The sequence below is a fragment of the Daucus carota genome, chromosome 4 (genome assembly GCF_001625215.2).
Source record: "Daucus carota subsp. sativus chromosome 4, DH1 v3.0, whole genome shotgun sequence".
NCBI classification, from domain to species: domain Eukaryota; kingdom Viridiplantae; phylum Streptophyta; class Magnoliopsida; order Apiales; family Apiaceae; genus Daucus; species Daucus carota.
In genome coordinates, this window is record NC_030384.2 from 2,541,030 (window position 1) to 2,566,088 (window position 25,059).

Below are 25,059 nucleotides of genomic sequence, written 5' to 3' on the forward strand. Positions count from 1 at the left end.
TATCTGGTAATTCATCAACAATGAACAGAGTAATCTCTTCTTTGCAATGGACATATATTTACTGGTCCAAAAAGATCAACATGCAGCAGATGATATGGCTCAAGAATTGAGACTCAGTTTTACTTTTGAAGGAAGACTTCTCTGTTTTGCTTTCTGACAGGAATCACAGAGTCCATCTGGAGTAAAAACTGATTTTGGAAGTCCTTTCACAAGATCTTTCTTCACAAGTTCATTTATATTATTGAAGTTCAGATGAGATAATTTCTTGTGCCAGTTCCAGCTTTCTTCAATACTGGCTCTGCCAAGTAGACAGATTGCAGAGCTTTCAGAGTTTAAAGATAGCTTAGCTTCATAGATGTTGCCATGTCTGTATCCTTTCAGAACAACTTTTCCAGTTCTTTTACTAATGACCTCACAGTGTTCTTCCAAGAAATTGACATGATATCCTCTGTCACAGATTTGACTTATGCTCAGCAGATTGTGCTTAAGTCCTGAGACCAGAGCTACAGATTGAATGATGACATTTCCAAGATTGATATTGCCATATCCCAAAGTTTTCCCTATGTTGCCATCTCCATAAGAAACATTTGGGCCAGCCTTCTCCACAAAGTCTGATAGCAGGGCTTTATTTCCTGTCATATGTCCTGAGCATCCACTGTCCAGAACTAGGATGTTTTTCCTGTTGCCCTGCAATCACATACACAACTAATGATTAGTTTTAAGGACCCAGACTTGCTTGGATCCTTGTTCTTGTTAAGTTTGTTAACACTAGCAGCGGAAGATTTATCAGAGTTTATATCAGAGTTTGTGCTAACAGACTTTTAACAGATGCTAAACTAGGAGAATCAATCTTTTTCTTCAAAGAAGGTTTTAATTCATAATAATTGTAATACAAACTATGGTATTCCTTACAAGTGTAAATGGAATGCCATAAACTACCACAATGAAAACAAGGATTCTCTGGTCTAAATCTAGTATTCCTAGTCTTAACTTCTGATTTTGAGACATAGCATTTATGTCCTTATTTTTCCTGCAAAAAGAAGCAAGATGATTAGGATTACCACAATTATGACAAGTTTTCCTAGGAGCATTTGGAACAGGCATGTAATTGTTGCTTTTGTTTATTCCAACCTTTCCATTCCTATTTTTCCTAGGTTCCTTAATCCTGTTTTCTTTCTTACCTCCTTGAGTTTATGCTTAAGCTGTTTCTGAGTCATTAAACCAATATTAACCTGTTTAGGAGTATCAGTTTTTGATTCTGCAACAAATCTTACTGGAACTACTTTGGGTTTTTCAATTTTAATGGTTTCTTGTTTATATGACTCAGCTTCATTTTATCAGAGTAACCTAACCCTTTTCTTCCAGTTCCCACTTTCCAAGATATTCTGAGTAGTCTTCCCTGAGTTAGTCCAAGTTCTGATTATCTCTCTTTCCTTAGCAAGTTCTGATTCAAGAGAAGCATTTTTCTTTAAGAGTTCATTTTAACAAAGACAGAATCATCTCTTTCCTTCTGAACTTCTAGCATCTGAACTAGTTCCTTTTCAAGATAATCATTCCTTTTCTTAACATCTAAGATCTCAGATTTTAGTCTGTCATTTTCTAATGTCTGATCTCTATAACTAACATGCAGAGTTTTAAGAAACAATCTTAACTCAGTTATATCCTCAGTATCAAAAGCAAGAGTGGAATGAGGTACCTTAGTTTCAACAGTCTCAGTGCTGTTGTCCATGTTTGCCATCAAGGCATAGTTAACTTCTTCCTCTGATTCTGATGAGTCTGCCCAACTCCCCTTCTTTGTGATAAAGGCCTGTTCCTTTTCTTTCTTAGCTTTCTTGCACTCAGTTGCAAAATGTCCTTTCTCTCCACAATTGAAGCAGGTGTATTTAGACTTATCAGATTTTCCAGATTTTTCTTTTTGCCTTCATTCCTTTTGAAGACCTTCTTATCAGAGTTTCTGTCTTTCCTTGAGAACTTCTTCCCTTTGTTGAAGTTCTTGTAAGCCATCTTCTTGAAGCTTTTACCATTAGTGCTGCCAGCTGCATCATCTCAGTATCACTGTCATCAGAGTCTGAAGTGATATCAGAGTCTGAGTCAACATCAGAGTTTGATGACTCAGTATCAGACTTTTTGACAAGAGCTTTTCCTTTGCTTTTCACAGTTGAATCTTCTTGAACTTTTAGAGCAACTGGTTTGGGTTTCCCACCATGTCGTTTGCTCCTTTGCTCCATCTCAAGTTCATGAGTTTTCAACCTTCCAAAGATTTCATCCAGAGACATCTCTTCAAGATCATGATTGTCTCTTATAGTGGTTACTTTCAAATCCCACTTTTCAGGAAGAGCAAGCAGAAATTTGAGATTTGAGTCTTCCAAATCATATTCTTTGTCCACAAGAGACAAGTCATTCAGCAGCTTGACAAACCTATCATAAAGATCAGTCAGTGATTCACCTGATTTTGAATCAAGTGTTCATACTCTTGAGTAAGTATGGTCCTTCTGTTCTTTTTAATGGATTTGGTTCCTTGACATCTGACTTCCAAAGCATCCCATATCTCCTTTGCAGTTTTGCATCCAATTACTCTATTGGACATAGCATTGTCCAGAGCACTATGCAACAGATGCTTCACCCTTTGCATCTTTACTAATAGATGAGATGTCCTCTGGAGTATAGTCCTTCTTCTCTTTAGGAATCATCTTCTGGGGTTCATCTCCCACTGCAACAGAGAGCTTCGTTGGCATGTGTGGACCATCATAAATTCTATCCAGATATTCTGGATCTGTAGATTCCAGAAACATGATCATTCTTACTTTCCAGACAGAATATTCAGATGCCCTGAGGACCAGAACCCTAAGAGACTCATATCTACTGTTTTGTGATTTCTCAGACATGATTGTGTGATTAAGATCTCACTGTAGGTATATCAACAGAGCTGGCTCTGATACCACTTGTTAGGCCGAATAAACTCACTATATAAGATAATATAGTGAACACAATCAAGAACAAAAACACAGTATAAGAGAATAATTCAACTAAACTCTTATTCACAAATCACAGTATCTTACAAATAATCTCTTAGTGATTTATAACTTATCACTAAGAGCTGCTAGGTTACACGAATGATATTCAATTGATAACTCATCTAGAGTAAACCCTAAGCTGTGTTTATATACACAGTTACATGATATCTACTGATTGATTTATAATTATCTGCTTCCTAAAATAATCTAATCAGTAGCTATCCTTCTGCTGTCCTGATCTGCACAATCTCTCTTGATCTTTATCTTCCTTACTTAGTCAGATATGCTCCTGAAAATCAGCCGCCTGCAAACTCTGATCATCGCTTAAACTCTGATCCAGCTGTCAGTCGTTAAACTCTGATTTCCAGCTAAACTCTGATATTTGCTTCTGCACACTAAACAAGTTAGATACCTGTGACATCATCAAATATGTAACAAAGAAACAGAATGATATTCTCTCCCCCTCTCTCTCTCTCTTATTTTTCTAGTAAATACAGGAGAAGTGAGGTAAAATATTGTTAATCAAATAGAAGTGAGGTAAAAATATTGTATTGTAATCATTGCCCCTTATTTGTAATATTTTCAGAGCAATTAAGTTAATAGTCTATAATAATGATGCATAGTTGTATCAACTTATCTTGTTTTTGACAACTTTAGCTCGAGCGGGAGGAAGACTCTTATTGATAGCCTATATCAAGACGAGGATTCTAAGAAATCTGTTATAGATGGGGCATAAAAAGTGCTTCAAAGCATACCAGTTCAATATCCTAAATTTTCAAAACCGGGTGGTTCAATCCAATATTTCCAATAGTTTTTGGTTGGTATGCATCTCATACTCTCCTAGTAAAACTATTTGCTTATTGTTTTTGTAGACAAAGTCATTATTATTGAATTAAAAATTTTCTTTTGTATTTATATCGAATATAGATATTATTAGTCGACTTCTGTAATTTGTACATGCCAAGTGAAGATGCTAAAGCTGTCTTGGTTGATGAAGCTTGTGAGAGGAGATATATTGGAATTTCATATGATCACACATTACATATTCAAGGTATTGTTTTTCTCACTTAGATACTTTGTTTGTACATGTTGAAGTTCCACCCTTAATATAATTCGATAATGCATTTACTCATGCGTAACGGTTGACATATGTAAGGGTGGAACAAAGTATCTAAATGAGAAAAAAATATCTTGAATATGTATGGTGCGGTCATCTGAAATACCAATACATCTCTTTTCACGAGCTCATGCTCCGTCGCAAACCTTTTCCAACCAGCACTCAGACCATGGTGTTTTGCTAGATATGTCGTGTCCCTCTCTTGGCCAACTTCATCCACCAAGATGACTTTAACATTTTCACTCGGCATGCACAAATTACCAAAGTCAGCTGGTAATATCTATATTCGAAATAAATACAAAAGAAATTTTTTAATTTAATAATGGCGACTTTGTCAACAAAACTAATAAACAAATACTTTTAAGGGAAGAGTATGAGATGCATACCAACCAAAAATTGTTGGAAATATTGGAGTGAACTATTGGTTTTGAAAATTTAGGATATTGAACGGGTATGCTTTGAAGCACTTTTTCTGCCCGATCTATAACTTTTTTCGAATCCTCGTCTTGATATAAGCCATTAGTAAGAGTTCGCTTCTGGCTCGAGCTAAATTTGTCAAAAACAAGATAAGTTGATAGAACTCTGAATCATTATTGAAGACTATTAGCTTAATTGCTTGTAGAATATTACAAATATGGGGCAATAATTACAATAGAATATTTTTACCTCACTTCTCCTTGAACAACTTAATTGTCCTTCTAGTGAACACAAGACAACTTTACTATTTAGTTTAGTTTAATCAAATAACAAAATTATGTATGAATGGACTGCAGTTTTCGGCAAACTGTTCACTATCAAATTCCTAATGGCACTTCATCAAATTATACTGACATTATAATTTTACATTAATTTTGAAATAAGAATATATATTATTAAATAAGTTATTGAGAGGAACAAAGTTGAACTTTCTACCAGTATAAGGACCATTGTGTGGAACGACCGACTTACCAGCCTTGATCGTTAGCCGTTGCTACAGAAGCGAGCGAGCTCCTGGAGAAGAAAATCAATATATCACTTATGGAGAGTCATATCAATTGTCATGAGTACCAATTTGGCACAAAATATTAGTCATATAAATAGTTTTGTAAAGTAATATGACGTTTAGCGGTCATGAATTGATAAATAAGAAAGAGAATGATATTCTCTCTCTCTCTCTCCCCCTCTCCTCTCTCTCTTATTTTTCTAGTAATCAAGGAGAATGAGGTAAAAATATTGTTTAATCAAATAGAAGTGAGGTAAAAATATTGTATTGTAATCATGCCCCTTAGTTTGTAATTTTCAGAGCAATTAACTTAATAGTCTATAATAATGATGCATAGTTTATGAACTTATCTTGTTTTTAACAACTTTAGCTCGAGCGGGAGGAGGCTCTTATTGATAGCCTATATCAAGACGAGGATTCTAAGAAACTTGTTTATAGATTGGGCAGAAAAAGGCTTCAAAGCATACCGATTCATATCCTAAATTTTTCAAAACCGATGGTTCAATCCAATATTTCCAACAGTTTTTGTTTGGTATGCATCTCATACTCTCTTACTAAACTATTTGCTTATTGGTTTGTAGACAAAGTCATTAGTATTGAATTAAAAGTTTTCTTTGTATTTATATCAAATATAGATATTATTAGTCGACTTCTGTAATTTGTACATCCAAGTGAAGATGCTAAAGTTGTCTTGTTGATGAAGCTGGCCAAGAGAGAGACAACAACATATCTAGCAAAACACCATGATCTGAGTGCTCGTTGGAAAAGGTTTGCAAGGGAGCATGAGCTTGTGAGAGGAGATATATTGGTATTTCATATGATCACACATTACATATTCAAGGTATTGTTTTTCTCATTTAGATACTTTGTTTGTACATGTTGAAGTTCCACCCTTAATATAATTCGATCGTGCATTTACTCATGCGTAACGGTTGACATATGTAAGGGTTGGAACAAAGTATCTAAATGAGAAAAAAAAATATCTTGAATATGTATGGTGTGGTCATCTGAAGACCAATACATCTCTTTCACGATCTCATGCTCCGTCACAACCCTTTTCCAACCAGCACTCAGACCATGGTGTTTTTCTAGATATGTAGTGTCCTCTCTTGACCATCTTCATCACCAGACGACTTTAACATGTTCACTCGGCATGCACAAATTACCAAAGTCGGCTGGTAATATCTATATTCGAATAAATACAAAAGAATGTTTTTAATTAATAATGATGAGTTTGTCACGAAAACTAATAAACACATACTTTTAAGGGGAGAGTATGAGATGCATACCAACCAAAAACTGTTGGAAAACATTGGAGTGAACTATTGGTTTGAAAATTTTGGATATTGAACGGGTATGCTTTGAAGCACTTTTTCTGCCCGATCTATAACTTTTCTTCGAATCCTCGTCTTGATATAAGCCATTAATAAGAGTTCGCTTCTGGCTCGAGCTAAATTTGTCAAAAAACCAGATAAGTTGATAGAACTAATGAATCATTATTGAAGACTATTAGCTTAATTGCTTTTTAGAATATTACAAATAAGGGCAATAATTATAATAGAATATTTTTACCTCACTTCTCCTTGAACAACTAAATTGCGCGCTAGTGGACACAAGACAACTTTACTATTTAGTTTAGTTTAATCAAATAACAAAATTATGTATGAATGGACTGCAGTTTTCGGCAAAATGTTCACTATCAAATCCTAATGGCACTTACAAAATTGAACGTTTTACCCGTATAGGGACCATTGATGGTGGAAACAACCGACTTACGGTAAGTCCCATTACCAGCCTTGATCATTAGCTGTTGCTACAGAAGCGAGCGAGCTCCGGAGAAGAAATCAATATTCACTTATGGAGAGTCTATCAATTGTCATGAGTACAATTTGGCAACAAAATATTAGTCATATAAATAGTTTTGTAAAGTAATATGACGTTTAGCGGTCATGAATTGATAAATAAGAAACAGAATGATATTCTCTCTCTCTCTACCTCTCTCTCTCTTATTTTTCTAGTAAATAAAGGAGAGTTAGGTAAAAATATTGTAATCAAATAGAAGTGAGGTAAAAATACTGTATTGTAATCATTGCCCCTTATTTGTAATATTTTCAGAGCAATTAAGTTAATAGTCTATAATAATGATGCATAGTTGTATCAACTTATCTTGTTTTTGACAACTTTAGCTCGAGCGGGAGGAAGACTCTTATTGATAGCCTATATCAAGACAAGGATTCTAAGAAATCTGTTATAGATCGGGCAGAATAAGTGCTTCAAAGCATACCAGTTCAATATCCTAAATTTTCAAAACCGATGGTTCAATCCAATATTTCCAACAGTTTTGGGTGGTATGCATCTCATACTCTCCTAGTACAACTATTTGCTTATTGGTTTTGTAGACAAAGTCATTATTATTGAATTAAAAATTTTCTTTTCTATTTATATCGAATATAGATATCATTAGTCGACTTCTGTAATTTGTACATGCCAAATGAAGATGCTAAAGTTGTCTTGGTTGATGAAGCTGGCCAAGAGAGAGACACAACATATCTAGCAAAACACCATGGTCTGAGTGCTCGTTGGAAAAGGTTTGCAATGGAGCATGAGCTTGTGAGAGAGATATATTGGTATTTCATATGATCACACATTACATATTCAATGTATTGTTTTTCTCATTTAGATACTTTGTTTGTACAGGTTGAAGTTCCACCTTAATATAATTCAATCGTGCATTTACTCATGCGTAACGGTTGACATATGTAAGGGTCGAACAAAGTATCTAAATGAGAAAAAAAATATCTTGAATATGTATGGTGCGGTCATCTGAAAGACCAATACATCTCTTTTCACGAGTTCATGCTCCATCGCAAACCTTTTCCAACCAGCACTCAGACCATGGTGTTTTGCTAGATATGTCGTGTCCCTCTCTTGGCCAACTTCATCCACCAAGACAACTTTAACATCTTCACTCGGCATGCACAATTACCAAAGTCGGCTAGTAATATCTATATTCGAAATAAATACAAAAGAATTTTTTTAATTTTATAATGGCAACTTTGTCTACAAAACTGATAAACAAATACTTTTAAGGGGAGAGTATTAGATGTATACCAACCAAAAACTGTTGGAGACATTGGACTGAACTATCGGTTATGAAAATTTAGGATATTGAATGGGTATGCTTCGAAGCACTTTTTCTCCACCATCTATAACTCTCTTAGAATCCTCGTCTTGATATAGGCTATTAATAAGAGTTCGCCTCCGGCTCGAGCTAAAGTTGTGAAAAACAAGATAAGTTGATAGAACGATGAGGGGCAATTAGCTTAATTGATAAGACTATTAGCTTAACTGCTTTTAGAATATTACAAATAAGGGGCAATGATTACAATAGAATATTTTGACCTCACTTCTCCTTGATGCAACCAGAATATCTATCCCCTTAATTATACCTTCAAAGTTATAATGCCCCTCCGTGTCTGCCTTGTAAAAAAATCATTCACAAATTTATTCCTAGGTTTTTCTCTCAGCCTTGCCTATTTGTAATGCTTCCCTTTCTTAAGGATCTCATTCAAACAATTAATATATGAAGTCTTTACTAATTGTCTTTTTAAACATAGAAATTGTTGTTAATCTACAAATTATATTCCGGTAATTAAACACCATTGGCTCTCATTTAGGCGTTATCAGTTGTCTACAACACAATGTACCTGTGATGTGATTTGTCAAACAACACAACACAAGCATTAGAAATACTAAATAACCATTATATTTCTATTTTCATATAAGAAATACTCTAATATAACTACAACTATTATAAACCACTACTAATCAACTCAGACATGTAATATCCCATATTATTAAATTTAGATTTGATTATTATAAATCTATTTGTCTAAATATTATTGTTGGCTTTAGTTGAAAAGTGAATTGATTATGTGAATAGTTTTATGTGATTATACTTGTTTTGTGGATTGATATGGATTTTACAAATTTTGCGTCCTCCTTCTTTCTCTGATTCCGAGGACGGAATCCCTATAAGGAGGGTAGATTGTAATGACCCGGATTTTTAAAAATATTTTTATTAATATTACAAATGATTTTCTTAAAAAGAAGGAATAAGATTTAATATTTTATTCCAGTTTAATTAGTTTCCAAAATTTTTTAAACCCCGGGTTATTGTGTTATTGATATATGATTATATTTTTAGAAATGAGCTTCATATATTGTTTCTGAAAATTTTAGATGATTATTATGTGAATATATGTGTTATGTGATTATGTGATATTGGTGGATTTGTTTGTCTAAGTACCTATAATTATTTTTAAATATTATGGGATTATTATATGAATTTTATGAATTTGGTGTTATCTGATTTATTGAATTGACCGCTCATATGTGTTCGTATTTGAGAGATTTCAATTTCTATATGCTCAAGAGAAAATATAGTTTATTTGGATATTTTCATATCGATTTATGGAATGTTAGATGATTTTATAATCGATTTACGGATTTAATTGCGTATATTTATATTTAATTATTGATTATTTGATTTTTCGTAAAACCGTCCACTCGTAACGGTTTAGCGATTTTTCTTCCGGAAAGTTTCAACAAAAGTCACCTTTAGCCTAATTTGAATATTCCGGACACTTTTCGTGTTTTGACTTTTTTGATCCGGAGTACGGTTTTCCCTGGAGTCGGTCCGACGGAGTTTTGCGGGTATTTTAATTGTTGATAATTATCTGGTTTGTCTCGATATACGTGAAAGCCAGATATTTTGATTATTATATTACTTTTTATCGTAATACGCGCAAGTGGGACCCGCAGACCAATGATTGATTTAAAAATCCCCGTTTTGATAATTATCTCGAAAAACGGTACTGATTGGACCCCGCTTTATTAATATAAAGCTATCAAATATCGTATTTTCATGTCATAAAGGATCCAAAGGGGTACCAATTATTTGTAAATATAAATAGAACCTTGTATAGCCTTTTCTCGCACATAAATCATTTCTACCAGTTTCATTTCACGAATACCGAGAGAAACCGAGCTGCGTTCTTCGTGTTCTTCACAATCAAACGAGGATTTGAAGGCGTTATTGGAATCTGTTGGAGGCTTATGAATAGTCAAAACGAAGCTATCGACGCGTAGAATCAAATTTAATCGTTAGTTTAAGTGCAGAATCATCAGGTGAATTTATATTATTTTTGCAAAATTCGAATTATATAATTTTAAATGATGAATTTTCGTAAACGATCTTGTTTATGTGATTTGATGATTCTATGTTGTAGAGCATCTCCTGCCATTCGTTTTCATATATTATATGTTGAATTTGGACTTCGGAAACATATAGAAAAGTCAGTTTGATTATCAGGCTGTGTTCTTGAACGTTCTTGAAGCTTTTTAATTGAAATTGGGCGTTTCTTTTCTGGGTAATCTGGGCTAAAACTAAGCTTACCAGCATGTATGTTTTGTTGAGAGGAGTCGATTGAGATATTTATAAGCAATAGAGGAGCCGTAATCAGCCTCGCCGGAGTTCATGAAGAACTCGACGGCGGCTTGATTTTTCAAGCTTTTTCCGGCCGAATATAAGTGTGTTTTGCGTGTTTGTTGATTCGAGCATGTTTGTGGTGACTAGTAGAATGAATCTGGACAGTTTGGCAAGCAACGGTGGCCGGGAACGGAGTTGCCGGCGAGTCTGGGGGGACGGCGGCGGTAAATTGCCGTTTATCCCCCAGACTTATGAAGGTGGTAAAGATTTTGTACTGTGGTTTGTTTTGTGACGTTTCAACCCCCAAAACTTTTTAAAGTTTACAAAACAGACTTTGCGTAAAAGTTTTCAAAACTTTACACTTTAAACCTTTTGATTTTAATTTTCAAAAATTGATTTTAATTATTTATTTTAAATTCAAAAATGCTTTTTAATTATTTCTTTATTCAAAAATAAATCTAAATTAGTTAATTAATTACTTTTAATTAGTAAATAATTATTTTAATTAATCAATTAATTTAAATGTTAGTTGATTAATTAATTGGATTTAATTATCCTTTTTGATTTAAAAAAAAAATTCCGAAAAATAGTTTCGAGCTTTGAAATATTTTTCTAAATTATGTTCAAGGCTCGTTAATTGTTTATGAATGTTTTCAAGTCCTATTACGAGTATCTGGACTTGATTATTAATTTATAAAATGATTCTTTTATCCGTTTTAATTCCGAAAAATGTTTAAAAATTTCCGGAAAATTCCCGAGAAATCATTTTTAACCCAAGACTTGATTTGACATCAATTGGAGTGGGAAACCTTATGTGTTGTGTGTTGTCTGCTATTGGTTGGATGTGTTATGTGTCGATAGGAGAGTGAGAAAACTGTTTTGAGCATAACTTTTGATCCGTAAATCGGAATCAAGTGAAACGAAAGAGAGACAGAAGCTTATAACGTCTATTTTAATATGATGTGACTATATGGCCGAGTCTAGAAGGTGAATAATTGTTGATAAGTATGCATAATGTGATAATATGTGATCTAAGTGCTATTAAGTGATGATTATGTGAAGTACGTGTTAGTTTTGATATTGTGAAGTGATAATGATTCGTAGGACTGATATTGGATAAGGATATATGGATTATGATGACTGGAGTTGATTGATTGGTTGTTGATTGAAATAGGTTGACCGGAGGATAGTCTAATAAATAAACGAGACGATGTCAGGTTATCAATGGGATTTATATGATAATTGAATTGTGATATGTTATGTGGAATATGACTTGACTATATGATAGAGTCAAAGCATGATTATGTGTTAAGTGATATCTGATAGGTTTAAAGGGTTATATAAGTGGGTATCGATATACGTGATATGTATATGCGATCGATTGTTTAGTGATTATAGTGTTATCTTATTCTCGTAAAGGATTTGGACGAGACGTGTACGCCCGAAGACGTTCAGAAAGTCAAATGGTGTTGCAAAGCGAATAAAAAAAACGAATCGAGTAAGCGAAGCAGTGTGGCGAATAGAGTATAGCCAGAGATGGTCTAGAGACTATGATATGCATAGATTGTGAAAGTGGAAAGATGAGATTGAGATGTGAGACTGGAGTCAGATTTAAGGCAAGTATCCTATACCCTTCTTTTGGATATCTTGCAATTATTCTGATCCATTCTTTTCGTATGTGTTGCAAATATTCGTTCCTCTCTTTTTCATATTTGGAAAGTGCAAATATTTTTATCCATCCTTTTCTAATCCTCAAAAATTCAGATAATTCCAGTTTTACAAATTAATTCGAAGTTCAGATTGTCATTGAAGCATGTGTTGCTCAGTGATGGTTAGAACCTAGAATGACTTGGGATCTTCTTGATTATTCAACCCGCCATTGTCATGCTGGTTTAGCAGGCTAAATTCAGTTGCTTAACCGATAATGGAGGATACTGAATAGTTAAGGATTTCCTGAACTATGATTTATGAAAGGATGGATCGTGGCTTATGAAAAGTTGATTATCAAAGTTTGATTTGAAATTATTCTATCATCGATATTGATTGTGTTTATGTTCTGTTGTTATACGTTGACCTGTTATTGAATTATAGAATTGGATTGTTGTTTTTTTTATAAAAATATGTAGACCAAATGAGTGGTCATGTTAGGCCAATGAGTGCCTTGGATCCAGTGATAGAGCATGGCGGGGCCTGCTCGGGGTTAGGTATGTCTGATCAGCATCCTGACCTTGGTTTTTAATTAAAATGTGATAGTCCAATTCAATAATTCTCTTGTGAAGGATTGAATTCCTTAGGTTTATATTGCTGCAAGGTATTGTGATTCTTTTATACAATACCTGAATTTGTGAACTCAGGTTGAATCTTTTTATATCTTGAACTCGAGAATTTCTGTTATATCATTTCAGAACTTTCATTGTTTATTACTACTTGCTGAGCATTGTTGCTCACTCTTGCTATTCTCTTTTAACCATTTCAGAAAGGATTAAAGATGAATGGCTAGTCTATGATTGCGAGTAAAGCTAAGGCTAGGCGAGGAGTTAGAGGTGTTAAGGATCCAGTGGTCGAGAAGTGTGCAGAAGATTGATAAGGTTGGTGCTAGCTAGAGTTGAGTTATTGAGATTCAGATGTAAGTCATAGCTGGAATAGATTGGCAGTGATTCTTCTTATCGAAGATGATCTGATTTGGTAAAAGATGTTGTGTAATAATTAGTGGTTGATTCTAATTTCAATGCTGTAACCTGGATGCGATCCGATTGTTTTTAGGGGGTTAAAATCTTCTCTTTTAAATCTGTTATCATGGCTTTCAAGTTTTGAATTTCAGGTGTTAAATTCTTTGATTTCATTATCTTTAAAAAAAAATATTCAGGTTTTCAAAGTGTTTTAAAAATGGTTTTTGTGTGGTGACGTCAGAATCCAGGCCCCCGGATTCCTGGACTGTCACAATTGGTATCAGAGCAACAGGTTATAAGTATTTGAAATTAGAATATAGATCATAGTTATAAGTTTTCTAGAGAAGAATGTTGTGTGACCTCGTATAGAGGTATTGTGAGACTATTTAGAAATAGTCTAGAGATGTGATAGAGGTATAGAGTCTGGTTAGACGATCAAGTTGAGTGTATAAGTGTAGAGAGATTTTGATTCCTAAGTTAGACATATGATTTCTAGTATGTTGACTCATTGAGATGTTGAATTGTGAGGGAAGGTCAAGATTAGACCTAGATTGAAGAGTTTGATAGTGAATGATTAAGTTGAGATTGGTAAAAATGCAGAGTTCAGAGTATTCTGAGTATACTGCATAGTTGAGAATGGTCTACTGTATTGATTTGAGAATGATAAAGATGCATGGTTCATAGTATGTTGACCATGTCAGATAATTGGAAGAGATATGTTGTTTTAGTGAGATATGGAGAGTTAGTGTAAAATATGAGTTGTATTGAATTAGAAGGTGGGATTTGTAGATAGAAGTTGATAGATGAAAAGTGCATGATAGAGAGTATGTGGAGTTGAGTCCAGTTATTAGAGGTGATGTCTGCGAGTAAGTTAGAACGTTAGTCCTCGACAACGACGCTTTAAGTTAAGCGGGACAAGGTGGGCCCATAACCCACAGGGTGACGATTCAGAAAATCAATGATATGCTACGTGTTTTTGCTATTGACTTCACAGATAATGGGGATGAAGTGGAGGCCAAGACTTATTACGAACGATAACGTCTACTATGAATTTTACAAGGCTGCTACGAACGAAAGTCAATCAACTATCGAGAACGTTGAAAGGATGACATAAATCGAATAACGATTTCGTAAAGTAGAATGGGAATTTGAGAAGACCTTGGCAATAACTCTCTTCAACTAAAGATTCTTTTGATTATGTTCTTGATCAGTGAGTTATTATGATATCATTTCGATAAATGAGATTTTCAATTTCTTAAATTCTAAGATGATAATGATATTGATTATTGGTGTGAGTTAGTATTGAATCGGTGTATGATAAAGGCGTGTTTATGAAGAGACAGTGGAATTCCTTGATATTCTTTGATATCCCTTGATATTCTTCCATATTCTTTGATATCCCTTAATATTCATTGATATTCTTTGACACTCTTTGATATTCTTTGATATCTTTTCGATATTCCTTAATATATTCCTCGATAAAATTTAACATTCCTTGATGCTCCTTGAGATTTCTTGGATTCTTTCCATTTGATTGGGATGAACAACCCTATTTATAGGGGACGCAAGGTATACCTGTCTGTGTGATAGGAGTTGGATGGCACGCCATCACTTGTGTGTGTTGTGATTACAAGAAGGTTAACAACCTTTAGTAGTGTCTAATGTGGACACGCAACACCAAGTTCGTTGATCACATAGATCTCTCAATCACTCCTTTATTCAAATGTGATCTATCTTGAAAACATTTTATTCTATTCCAAATTCCCAAAGATTGATGCCTGAAAAATGAATTATGCAATTGTGAAAGTTTTGATTCTCCTATATCTTTAAAAGCTAAAGGTATGCCAAGGTTGATCAAAAGGTGGATGACGATACGATATTACGAAGTGTGTACGTTTTAGTTGTCTTCGGGGGATTCCGAGGACGGAATCCTTATAAGGGGGGTAGAATGTAATATCCCATATTATTAAATTTAGATTTGATTATTATAAATCTATTTGTCTAAATATTATTGTTGGCTTTAGTTGAAAAGTGAATTGATTATGTGAATAGTTTTATGTGATTATACTTGTTTTGTGGATTGATATGGATTTTACAAATTTTGCGTCCTCCTTCTTTCTCTGATTCCGAGGACGGAATCCCTATAAGGCGGGTAGATTGTAATGACCCGGATTTTTAAAAATATTTTTATTAATATTACAAATGATTTTCTTAAAAAGAAGGAATAAGATTTAATATTTTATTCCAGTTTAATTAGTTTCCAAAATTTTTTAAACCCCGGGTTATTGTGTTATTGATATATGATTATATTTTTAGAATTGAGCTTCATATATTGTTTCTGAAAATTTTAGATGATTATTATGTGAATATATGTGTTATGTGATTATGTGATATTGGTGGATTGGTTTGTCTAAGTACCTATAATTATTTTTAAATATTATGGGATTATTATATGAATTTTATGAATTTGGTGTTATCTGATTTATCGAATTGACCGCTCATATGTGTTCGTATTTGAGAGATTTCAATTTCTATATGCTCAAGAGAAAATATAGTTCATTTGGATATTTTCATATCGATTTATGGAATGTTAGATGATTTTATAATCGATTTACGGATTTAATTGCGTATATTTATATTTAATTATTGATTATTTGATTTTTCGTAAAACCGTCCACTCGTAACGGTTTAGCGATTTTTCTTCCCGAAAGTTTCAACAAAACTCACCTTTAGCCTAATTTGAATATTCCGGACACTTTTCGTGTTTTGACTTTTTCGATCCGGAGTACGGTTTTTCCTGGAGTCGGTCCGGCGGAGTTTTGCGGGTATTTTAATTGTTGATAATTATCTGGTTTGTCTCGATATACGTGAAAGCCAGATATTTTAATTATTATATTACTTTTTATCGTAATACGCGCAATTGGGACCCGCAGACCAATGATTGATTTAAAAATCCCCGTTTTGATAATTATCTCGAAAACCAGTACTGATTGGACCCCGCTTTATTAATATAAAGCTATCAAATATCGTATTTTCATGTCATAAAGGATCCAAAGGGGTACCAATTATTTGTAAATATAAATAGAACCTTGTATAGCCTTTTCTCGCACGTAAATCATTTCTACCAGTTTCATTTCACGAATACCGAGAGAAACCGAGCTGCGTTCTTCGTGTTCTTCACAATCAAACGAGGATTTGAAGGCGTTATTGGAATCTGATGGAGGCGTATGAATAGTCAAAACGAAGCTATCGACGCGTAGAATCAAATTTAATCGTTAGTTTAAGTGCAGAATCATCAGGTGAATTTATATTATTTTCGCAAAATTCGAATTATATAATTTTAAATGATGAATTTTCGTAAACGATCTTGTTTATGTGATTTGATGATTCTATGTTGTAGAGCATCTCCTTCCATTCGTTTTCATATATTATATGTTGAATTTGGACTTCGGAAACATATAGAAAAGTCAGTTTGATTATCAGGCTGTGTTCTTGAACGTTCTTGAAGCTTTTTAATTGAAATTGGGCGTTTCTTTTCTGGGTAATCTGGGCTAAAACTAAGCTTACCAGCATGTATGTTTTGTTGAGAGGAGTCGATAGAGATATTTATAAGCAATAGTGGAGCCGTAATCAGCCTCGCCGGAGTTCATGAAGAACTCGACGGCGGCTTGATTTTTCAAGCTTTTTCCGGCCGAATATAAGTGTGTTTTGCGTGTTTTTTGATTCGAGCATGTTTGTGGTGACTAGTAGAATGAATCTGGACAGTTTGGCAAGCAACGGTGGCCGGGAACGGAGTTGCCGGCGAGTCTGGGTGGACGGCGGCGGTAAATTGCCGTTTATCCCCCAGACTTATGAAGGTGGTAAAGATTTTGTACTGTGGTTTGTCTTGTGACGTTTCAACCCCCAAAACTTTTTAAAGTTTACAAAACAGACCTTGCGCAAAAGTTTTCAAAACTTTACACTTTAAACCTTTTGATTTTAATTTTCAAAAATTGATTTTAATTATTTATTTTAAATTCAAAAATGCTTTTTAATTATTTCTTTATTCAAAAATAAATCTAAATTAGTTTATTAATTACTTTTAATTAGTAAATAATTATTTTAATTAATCAATTAACATTTAAATTAATTGATTAATTAAAATAGTTATTTTAATTAATCAATTAATTTAAATGTTAATTGATTAATTAATTGGATTTAATTATCCTTTTTGATTAAAAAAAAATTCCGAAAAATAGTTTCGAGCTTTGAAATATTTTTCTAAATTATGTTCAAGGCTCGTTAATTGTTTAGGAATGTTTTCAAGTCCTATTACGAGTATCTGGACTTGATTATTAATTTATAAAATGATTCTTTTATCCGTTTTAATTCCGAAAAATGTTTAAAAATTTCCGGAAAATTCCCGAGAAATCATTTTTAACCCAAGACTTGATTCGACATCAATTGGAGTGGGAAACCTTATGTGTTGTGTGTTGTCTGCTATTGGTTGGATGTGTTATGTGTCGATAGGAGAGTGAGAAAACTGTTTTGAGCATAACTTTTGATCCGTAAATCGGAATCAAGTGAAACGAAAGAGAGACAGAAGCTTATAACGTCTATTTTAATATGATGTGATTATATGGCCGAGTCTAGAAGGTGAATAATTGTTGATAAGTATGCATAATGTGATAATATGTGATCTAAGTGCTATTAAGTGATGATTATGTGAAGTACGTGTTAGTTTTGATATTGTGAAGTGATAAATGATTCGTAGGACTGATATTGGATAAGGATATATGGATTATGATGACTGGATTTGATTGATTGGTTGTTGATTGAAATAGGTTGACCGGAGGATAGTCTAATAAATAAACGAGACGATGTCAGGTTATCAATGGGATTTATATGATAATTGAATTGTGATATGTTATGTGGAATATGACTTGACTATATGATAGAGTCAAAGCATGATTATGTGTTAAGTGATATCTGATAGGTTTAAAGGGTTATGTAAGTGGGTATCGATATACGTGATATGTATATGCGATCGATTGTTTAGTGATTATAGTGTTATCTTATTCTCGTAAAGGATTTGGACGAGACGTGTACGCCCGAAGACGTTCAGAAAGTCAAATGGTGTTGCAAAGCGAATAAAAAAAAACGAATCGAGTAAGCGACGCAGTGTGGCGAATAGAGTATAGCCAGAGATGGTCTAGAGACTATGATATGCATAGATTGTGAAAGTGGAAAGATGAGATTGAGATGTGAGACTGGAGTCAGATTTAAGGCAAGTATCCTATACCCTTCTTTTGGATATCTTGCAATTATTCTGATGCATTCTTTTCGTATGTGTTGCAAATATTCGTTCCTCTCTTTTTCATATTTGGAAAGTGCAAATATTTTTATCCATCCTTTTCTAATCCTCAAAAATTCAGATAATTCCAGTTTTACAAATTAATTCGAAGTTCAGATTGTCATTGAAGCATGTGTTGCTCAGTGATGGTTAGAACCTAGAATGACTTGGGATCTTCTTGATTATTCAACCCGCCATTGTCATGCTGGTTTAGCAGGCTAAATTCAGTTGCTTAGCCGATAATGGAGGATACTGCATAGTTAAGGATTTCCTGAACTACGATTTATGAAAGGATGGATCGTGGCTTATGAAAAGTTGATTATCAAAGTTTGATTTGAAATTATTCTATCATCGATATTGATTGTGTTTATGTTCTGTTGTTATACGTTGACCTGTTATTGAATTATAGAATTGTATTGTTGTTTTTTTTATAAAAATATGTAGACCAGATGAGTGGTCATGTTAGGCCAATGAGTGCCTTGGATCCAGTGATAGAGCATGGCGGGGCCTGCTCGGGATTAGGTATGTCTGATCAGCATCCTGACCTTGGTTTTTAATTAAAATGTGATAGTCCAATTCAATAATTCTCTTGTGAAGGATTGAATTCCTTAGGTTTATATTGCTGCAAGGTATTGTGATTCTTTTATACAATACCTGAATTTGTGAACTCAGGTTGAATCTTTTTATATCTTGAACTCGAGAATTTCTGTTATATCATTTCAGAACTTTCATTGTTTATTACTACTTGCTGAGCATTGTTGCTCACTCTTGCTATTCTCTTTTAACCATTTCAGAAAGGATTAAAGATGAATGGCTAGTCTATGATTGCGAGTAAAGCTAAGGCTAGGCGAGGAGTTAGAGGTGTTAGCAAGACAACTTCATTGAACACAAGACAACTTTACTATTTAGTTTAGTTTAATCAAATAACAAAATTATGTATGAATGGACAGCAGTTTTCGGCAAAATGTTCACTATCAAATTCCTAATGGCACTTCATCAAATTATACTGTCATTATAATTTTACATTAACTTTGAAATAAGAATATATATTATTAAATAAGTTATTGAGAGGAACAAAATTGAACTTTCTACCAGTATAAGGACCATTGTGTGGAACGACCGACTTACCAGCCTTGATCGTTAGCCGTTGCTACAGAAGCGAGCGAGCTCCTGGAGAAGAAAATCAATATATCACTTATGGAGAGTCTTATAAATTGTCATGAGTACCAATTTGGCACAAAATATTAGTCATATAAATAGTTTTGTAAAGTAATATGACGTTTAGCGGTCATGAATTGATAAATAAGAAACAGAATGATATTCTCTCTCTCTCTCTCTCTCTCTCTCTCTCTCTCTCTTATTTTTCTAGTAAATCAAGAAGAAGTGAGGTAAAAATATTGTTAATCAAATAGAAGTGAGGTAAAAATATTGTATTGTAATCATTGCCCCTTATTTGTAATATTTTCAAAGCAATTAAGTTAATAGTCTATAATAATGATGCATAGTTGTATGAACTTATCTTGTTTTTGACAACTTTAGCTCGAGCGGGAGGAAGACTCTTATTGATAGCCTATATTAAGACGAGGATTCTAAGAAATCTGTTATAGATCGGGCAGAAAAAGTGCTTGAAATTAAAGCATACCAGTTCAATATCCTAAATTTTCAAAACCGATGGTTCAATCCAATATTTCCAGCAGTTTTTGGTTGGTATGCATCTCATACTCTCCTAGTAAAACTATTTGCTTATTGGTTTTGTAGACAAAGTCATTATTATTGAATTAAAAATTTTCTTTTGTATTTATATCGAATATAGATATTATTAGTCGACTTCTGTAATTTGTACATGCCAAGTGAAGATGCTAAAGGTGTCTTGGTTGTTGAAGCTGGCCAAGAGAGAGACACAACATATCTAGCAAAACACCATGGTCTGAGTGCTCGTTGGAAAAGGTTTGCAATGGAAGCATGAGCTTGTGAGAAGAGATTTATTGGTATTTCATATGATCACACATTACATATTCAAGGTATTGTTTTTCTCATTTAGATACTTTGTTTGTACATGTTGAAGTTCCACCCTTATTATAATTCGATAATGCATTTACTCATGCGTAACGGTTGACATATGTAAGGGTGGAACAAAGTATCTAAATGAGAAAAAAAATATCTTGAATATGCATGGTGCGGTCATCTGAAAGACCAATACATCTCTTTTCACGCGCTCATGCTCCGTCGCAAACCTTTTCCAACCAGCACTCAGACCATGGTGTTTTGCTAGATATGTCGTGTCCCTCTCTTGGCCAACTTCATCCACCAAGACGACTTTAACATTTTCACTCGGCATGCACATATTACCAAAGTCGGCTGGTAATATCTATATTCGAAATAAATACAAAAGAAATTTTTTAATTTAATAATGGCAACTTTGTCTACTAAAACTAATAAACAAATACTTTTAAGGGGAGAGTATGAGATGCATAGCAACCAAAAACTGTTGGAAACATTGGAGTGAACTATTGGTTTTGAAAATTTAGGATATTGAACGGGTATGCTTTGAAGCACTTTTTCTGCCCGATCTATAACTTTCTTCGAATCCTCGTCTTGATATAAGCCATTAATAAGAGTTCGCTTCTGGCTCGAGCTAAATTTGTCAAAAACAAGATAAGTTCATAGAACTATGAATCGTTATTGAAGACTATTAGCTTAATTGCTTTTAGAATATTACAAATAAGGGGCAATGATTACAATAGAATATTTTTACCTCACTTCTCCTTGAACAACTTAATTGCCCTGCTATTGAACACAAGACAACTTTACTATTTAGTTTAGTTTAATCAAATAACAAAATTATGTATGAATGGACAACAGTTTTCGGCAAAATATTCACTATCAAATTCCTAATGGCACTTCATCAAATTATACTGTCATTATAATTTTACATTAACTTTGAAATAAGAATATATATTATTAAATAAGTTATTGAGAGGAACAAAATTGAACTTTCTACCAGTATAAGGACCATTGTGTGGAACGACCGACTTACCAGCCTTGATCGTTAGCCGTTGCTACAGAAGCGAGCGAGCTCCTGGAGAAGAAAATCAATATATCACTTATGGAGAGTCTTATCAATTGTCATGAGTACCAATTTGGCACAAAATATTAGTCATGTAAATAGTTTTGTAAAGTAATATGACGTTTAGCGGTCATGAATTGATAAATAAGAAACAGAATGATATTCTCTCTCTCTCTCTTATTTTTCTAGTAAATCAAGAAGAAGTGAGGTAAAAATATTGTTAATCAAATAGAAGTGAGGTAAAAATATTGTATTGTAATCATTGCCCCTTATTTGTAATATTTTCAGAGCAATTAAGTTAATAGTCTATGTTAGATATAATTGATGATTACTAATGTTCTTAAAGTTTGTTTTAGAACAGGAATGATCAGAGTTTAAGCTGGAAGCTGATCAGAGTTTGATGAAGCTGATCAGAGTTTAGTAAAGTCTGACCAGAGTTTGATAAAGTCTGATCAGAGTTTACATAGTCAAGACTCGTCCGAGTTTACACGTGGAAAGAGCTCAGAAGCGGATATACTTCAAGGAAGGATAGAAGCTGAGGAGTGATTTGCTGACTATGGAAACTAAACAGAAAACTGGAGCAATCTTTGATTGATAGAATACATAGCTGATTTATAGGATATCAAATCAGAGATTGATTTTGTAACTGTGTCTATATAAACACAGATTAGGGTTACTCTATATGAGTTGAGTTATCGAGTACATTGTTAAGAACCCTAGCAGCTCTTAGTGATACATTATAAGTCACTGAGAGAGTTTTTGTAATCATTAAAGCTTTGTGAATAAGAGTTTATTGTTTTTAATCTCTTATATTGTCATACTGTGTTACAGATTGTGATCACTATATCATTTTATATAGTGAGTTTATAGGACCTAACAAGTGGTATCAGAGCCAGCTCTGTTAAGATTACTACAGTGAGATCTTAATCACAATCATGTCTGAAAAATCACAAGCTTCATCCTTTAGAGTTCCAATTCTTAAGGCATCTGAATATCCAGTCTGGAAAGAGAGAATGATCATATTCTTAGACTCTGTTGATCCAGAATACCTTGACAGGATCTATGATGGACCACATATGCCCACCAAGCTCTCTGTAGGGCTTGCAGATGAACCTCAGAAGATGGTTCCAAAAGAAAAGAAAGATTATACCCCTGAGGACATCTTGTCAATTGGTAAAGACTCTAAGGTGAAACACCTTCTGCACAGTGCCCTTGATAATGCAATGTCTAATAGGGTGATTGGGTGCAAAACTGCTAAACAAACCTGGGATGCTCTGGAAACCAGATGTCAAGGAACTCAAGCCATCAAGAAGAACAGAAAAGCCATCCTTACACAGGAGTATGAGCACTTTGACTCAAAATCTGGTGAGTCCTTGACAGATCTGTATGACAGATTTGTCAAACTGTTGAATGACTTATCTCTGGTGAATAAGGAATATGATCTTGAAGATTCAAACCTCAAATATCTTCTGGCTCTTCCTGAAAAGTGGGATTTGAAAGTCACCACAATAAGAGACAATCTTGATCTTGGAGAAATGTCTCTTGATGATGTTTTTGGAAGACTGAAGACCCATGAACTTGAGATGGAGCAAAGAAGCAAACGTCATGGAGGCAAATCAAAGTCTGTTGCTCTGAAAATTCAAGAGGAAGCTGCTAAGAGCAAAGGAAAAGCTCATGTCACAAAGTCTGACATTGAGTCATCAAACTCTGGTGACTCAAACTCTGATGTCTCAGACTCTGATGACAGTGATGGTGAGATGATGCAGTTAGCAGCATTGATGGTGAAAAGCTTCAAGAAGTTGGCTTACAAAAAGTTCAACAAAGGCAAAAGTTTTTCAAGGAAAGACAGAAACTCTGACAGAGTTTATGATAAGAAGAACTTCAAGAAGAATGAGGGCAAGGAAGGGAAAGCTGGAAAGGCTGACAAGTATACCTGTTTCAACTGTGGTGAAAAGGGTCACTTTGCATCTGAATGCAAGAAAGCCAAGAAGGAAAAAGAAAAAGCCTTTATCACCAAGAAAGGAAACTGGACAGATACATCTGATTCAGAGGAAGAAGTCAATTATGCTCTGATGGCAAACACTGACAACAACTCTGAATCTACTGCAAAGGTACCTCATTCTACTCTTGCCTTTGATACTGAAGATATAACTGAGTTAAGATTGTTTCTTAAAACTTTGCATATCAGCTTTAGAGATCAGACTTTAGAAAATGAAAGATTAAAATCTGAAACTCTAAGTGTGAAGAAAAGGAATGATTATCTAGAAAAAGAATTAGTTCAAATGTTGGAAGTTCAGAAAGAAAGAGATGATGCTGTCATTATCAAAGATGAATTATTAAAGAGGTATGCATCTCTTCAATCAGAACTTGCTAAGGAAAGGGAGATCATTAAGACATGGACTAATTCAGGCAAAACTACTCAGGATATCTTAGGTAGTGGAAACTGGAAGAAGGAACTAGGTTACACTGATAACTCAGAAGCTGAGTCATCAAAAACAGAGTTTGTTAAAACTCAAAAACCTAAGGTTAAACCTGTTAAATTTGTTGCTGAATCCTCTAAGTCTAAACAGAATAGACCAAAATCAGAGATTAACAACAATTTAAAATCTGATAAGCCCAAACAGGTTAACATAGGACTGATGACTCAGAAACAGCTTAAACATAAGCTTAAAGAGGTAAAGTCTGATGACAAAAACAGGGAGCCTAGGAAAAATAGAAATGGCAAGATTGGAATAGACAAGAGTAATAACTACATGCCTATTCCAAATGCACCTAGGAAGACATGCCATAACTGTGGGAATACTAATCATCTTGCTAATTTTTGCAGGAAGAACAAGGACATTAACTCTTTACCTACAAAGTCTGGAGTTAGAAAAAGTAGTATTAGATATAAACCACAAGATCCATGTTTTCATTGTGGTAGTTTATGGCATTCTATTTATACTTGCAAAGAATATCATAGTTTGTATTATGATTATTATCAATTGAAACCTTCTTTAAAGGTTAATAAAAACTCTGCAAGTACAAACTCTGTTTCCAGTACAAACTCTGTTGCAAAGTCTGTTAGCTCAAACTCTGATAATAATAATTATTCCGCTGCAAAAGCTAACAAACTTAATAAGGCCAAGGGATCCAAGCAAGTCTGGGTCCTTAAAACTAACAATTAGTGGTCTTTGTGATTGCAGGGCAACAGGAAGAATATTCTAGTCTTGGACAGTGGATGTTCAGAACACATGACTGGAAATAAGTCCCTGCTGTCAGAGTTTGTGGAGAAGGCTGGCCCAAGTGTTTCTTATGGAGATGGCAACATAGGAAGGACTCTGGGATATGGCAACATCAATCTTGGAAATGTCATCATATCAAATGTAGCTCTTGTTCAAGGGCTAA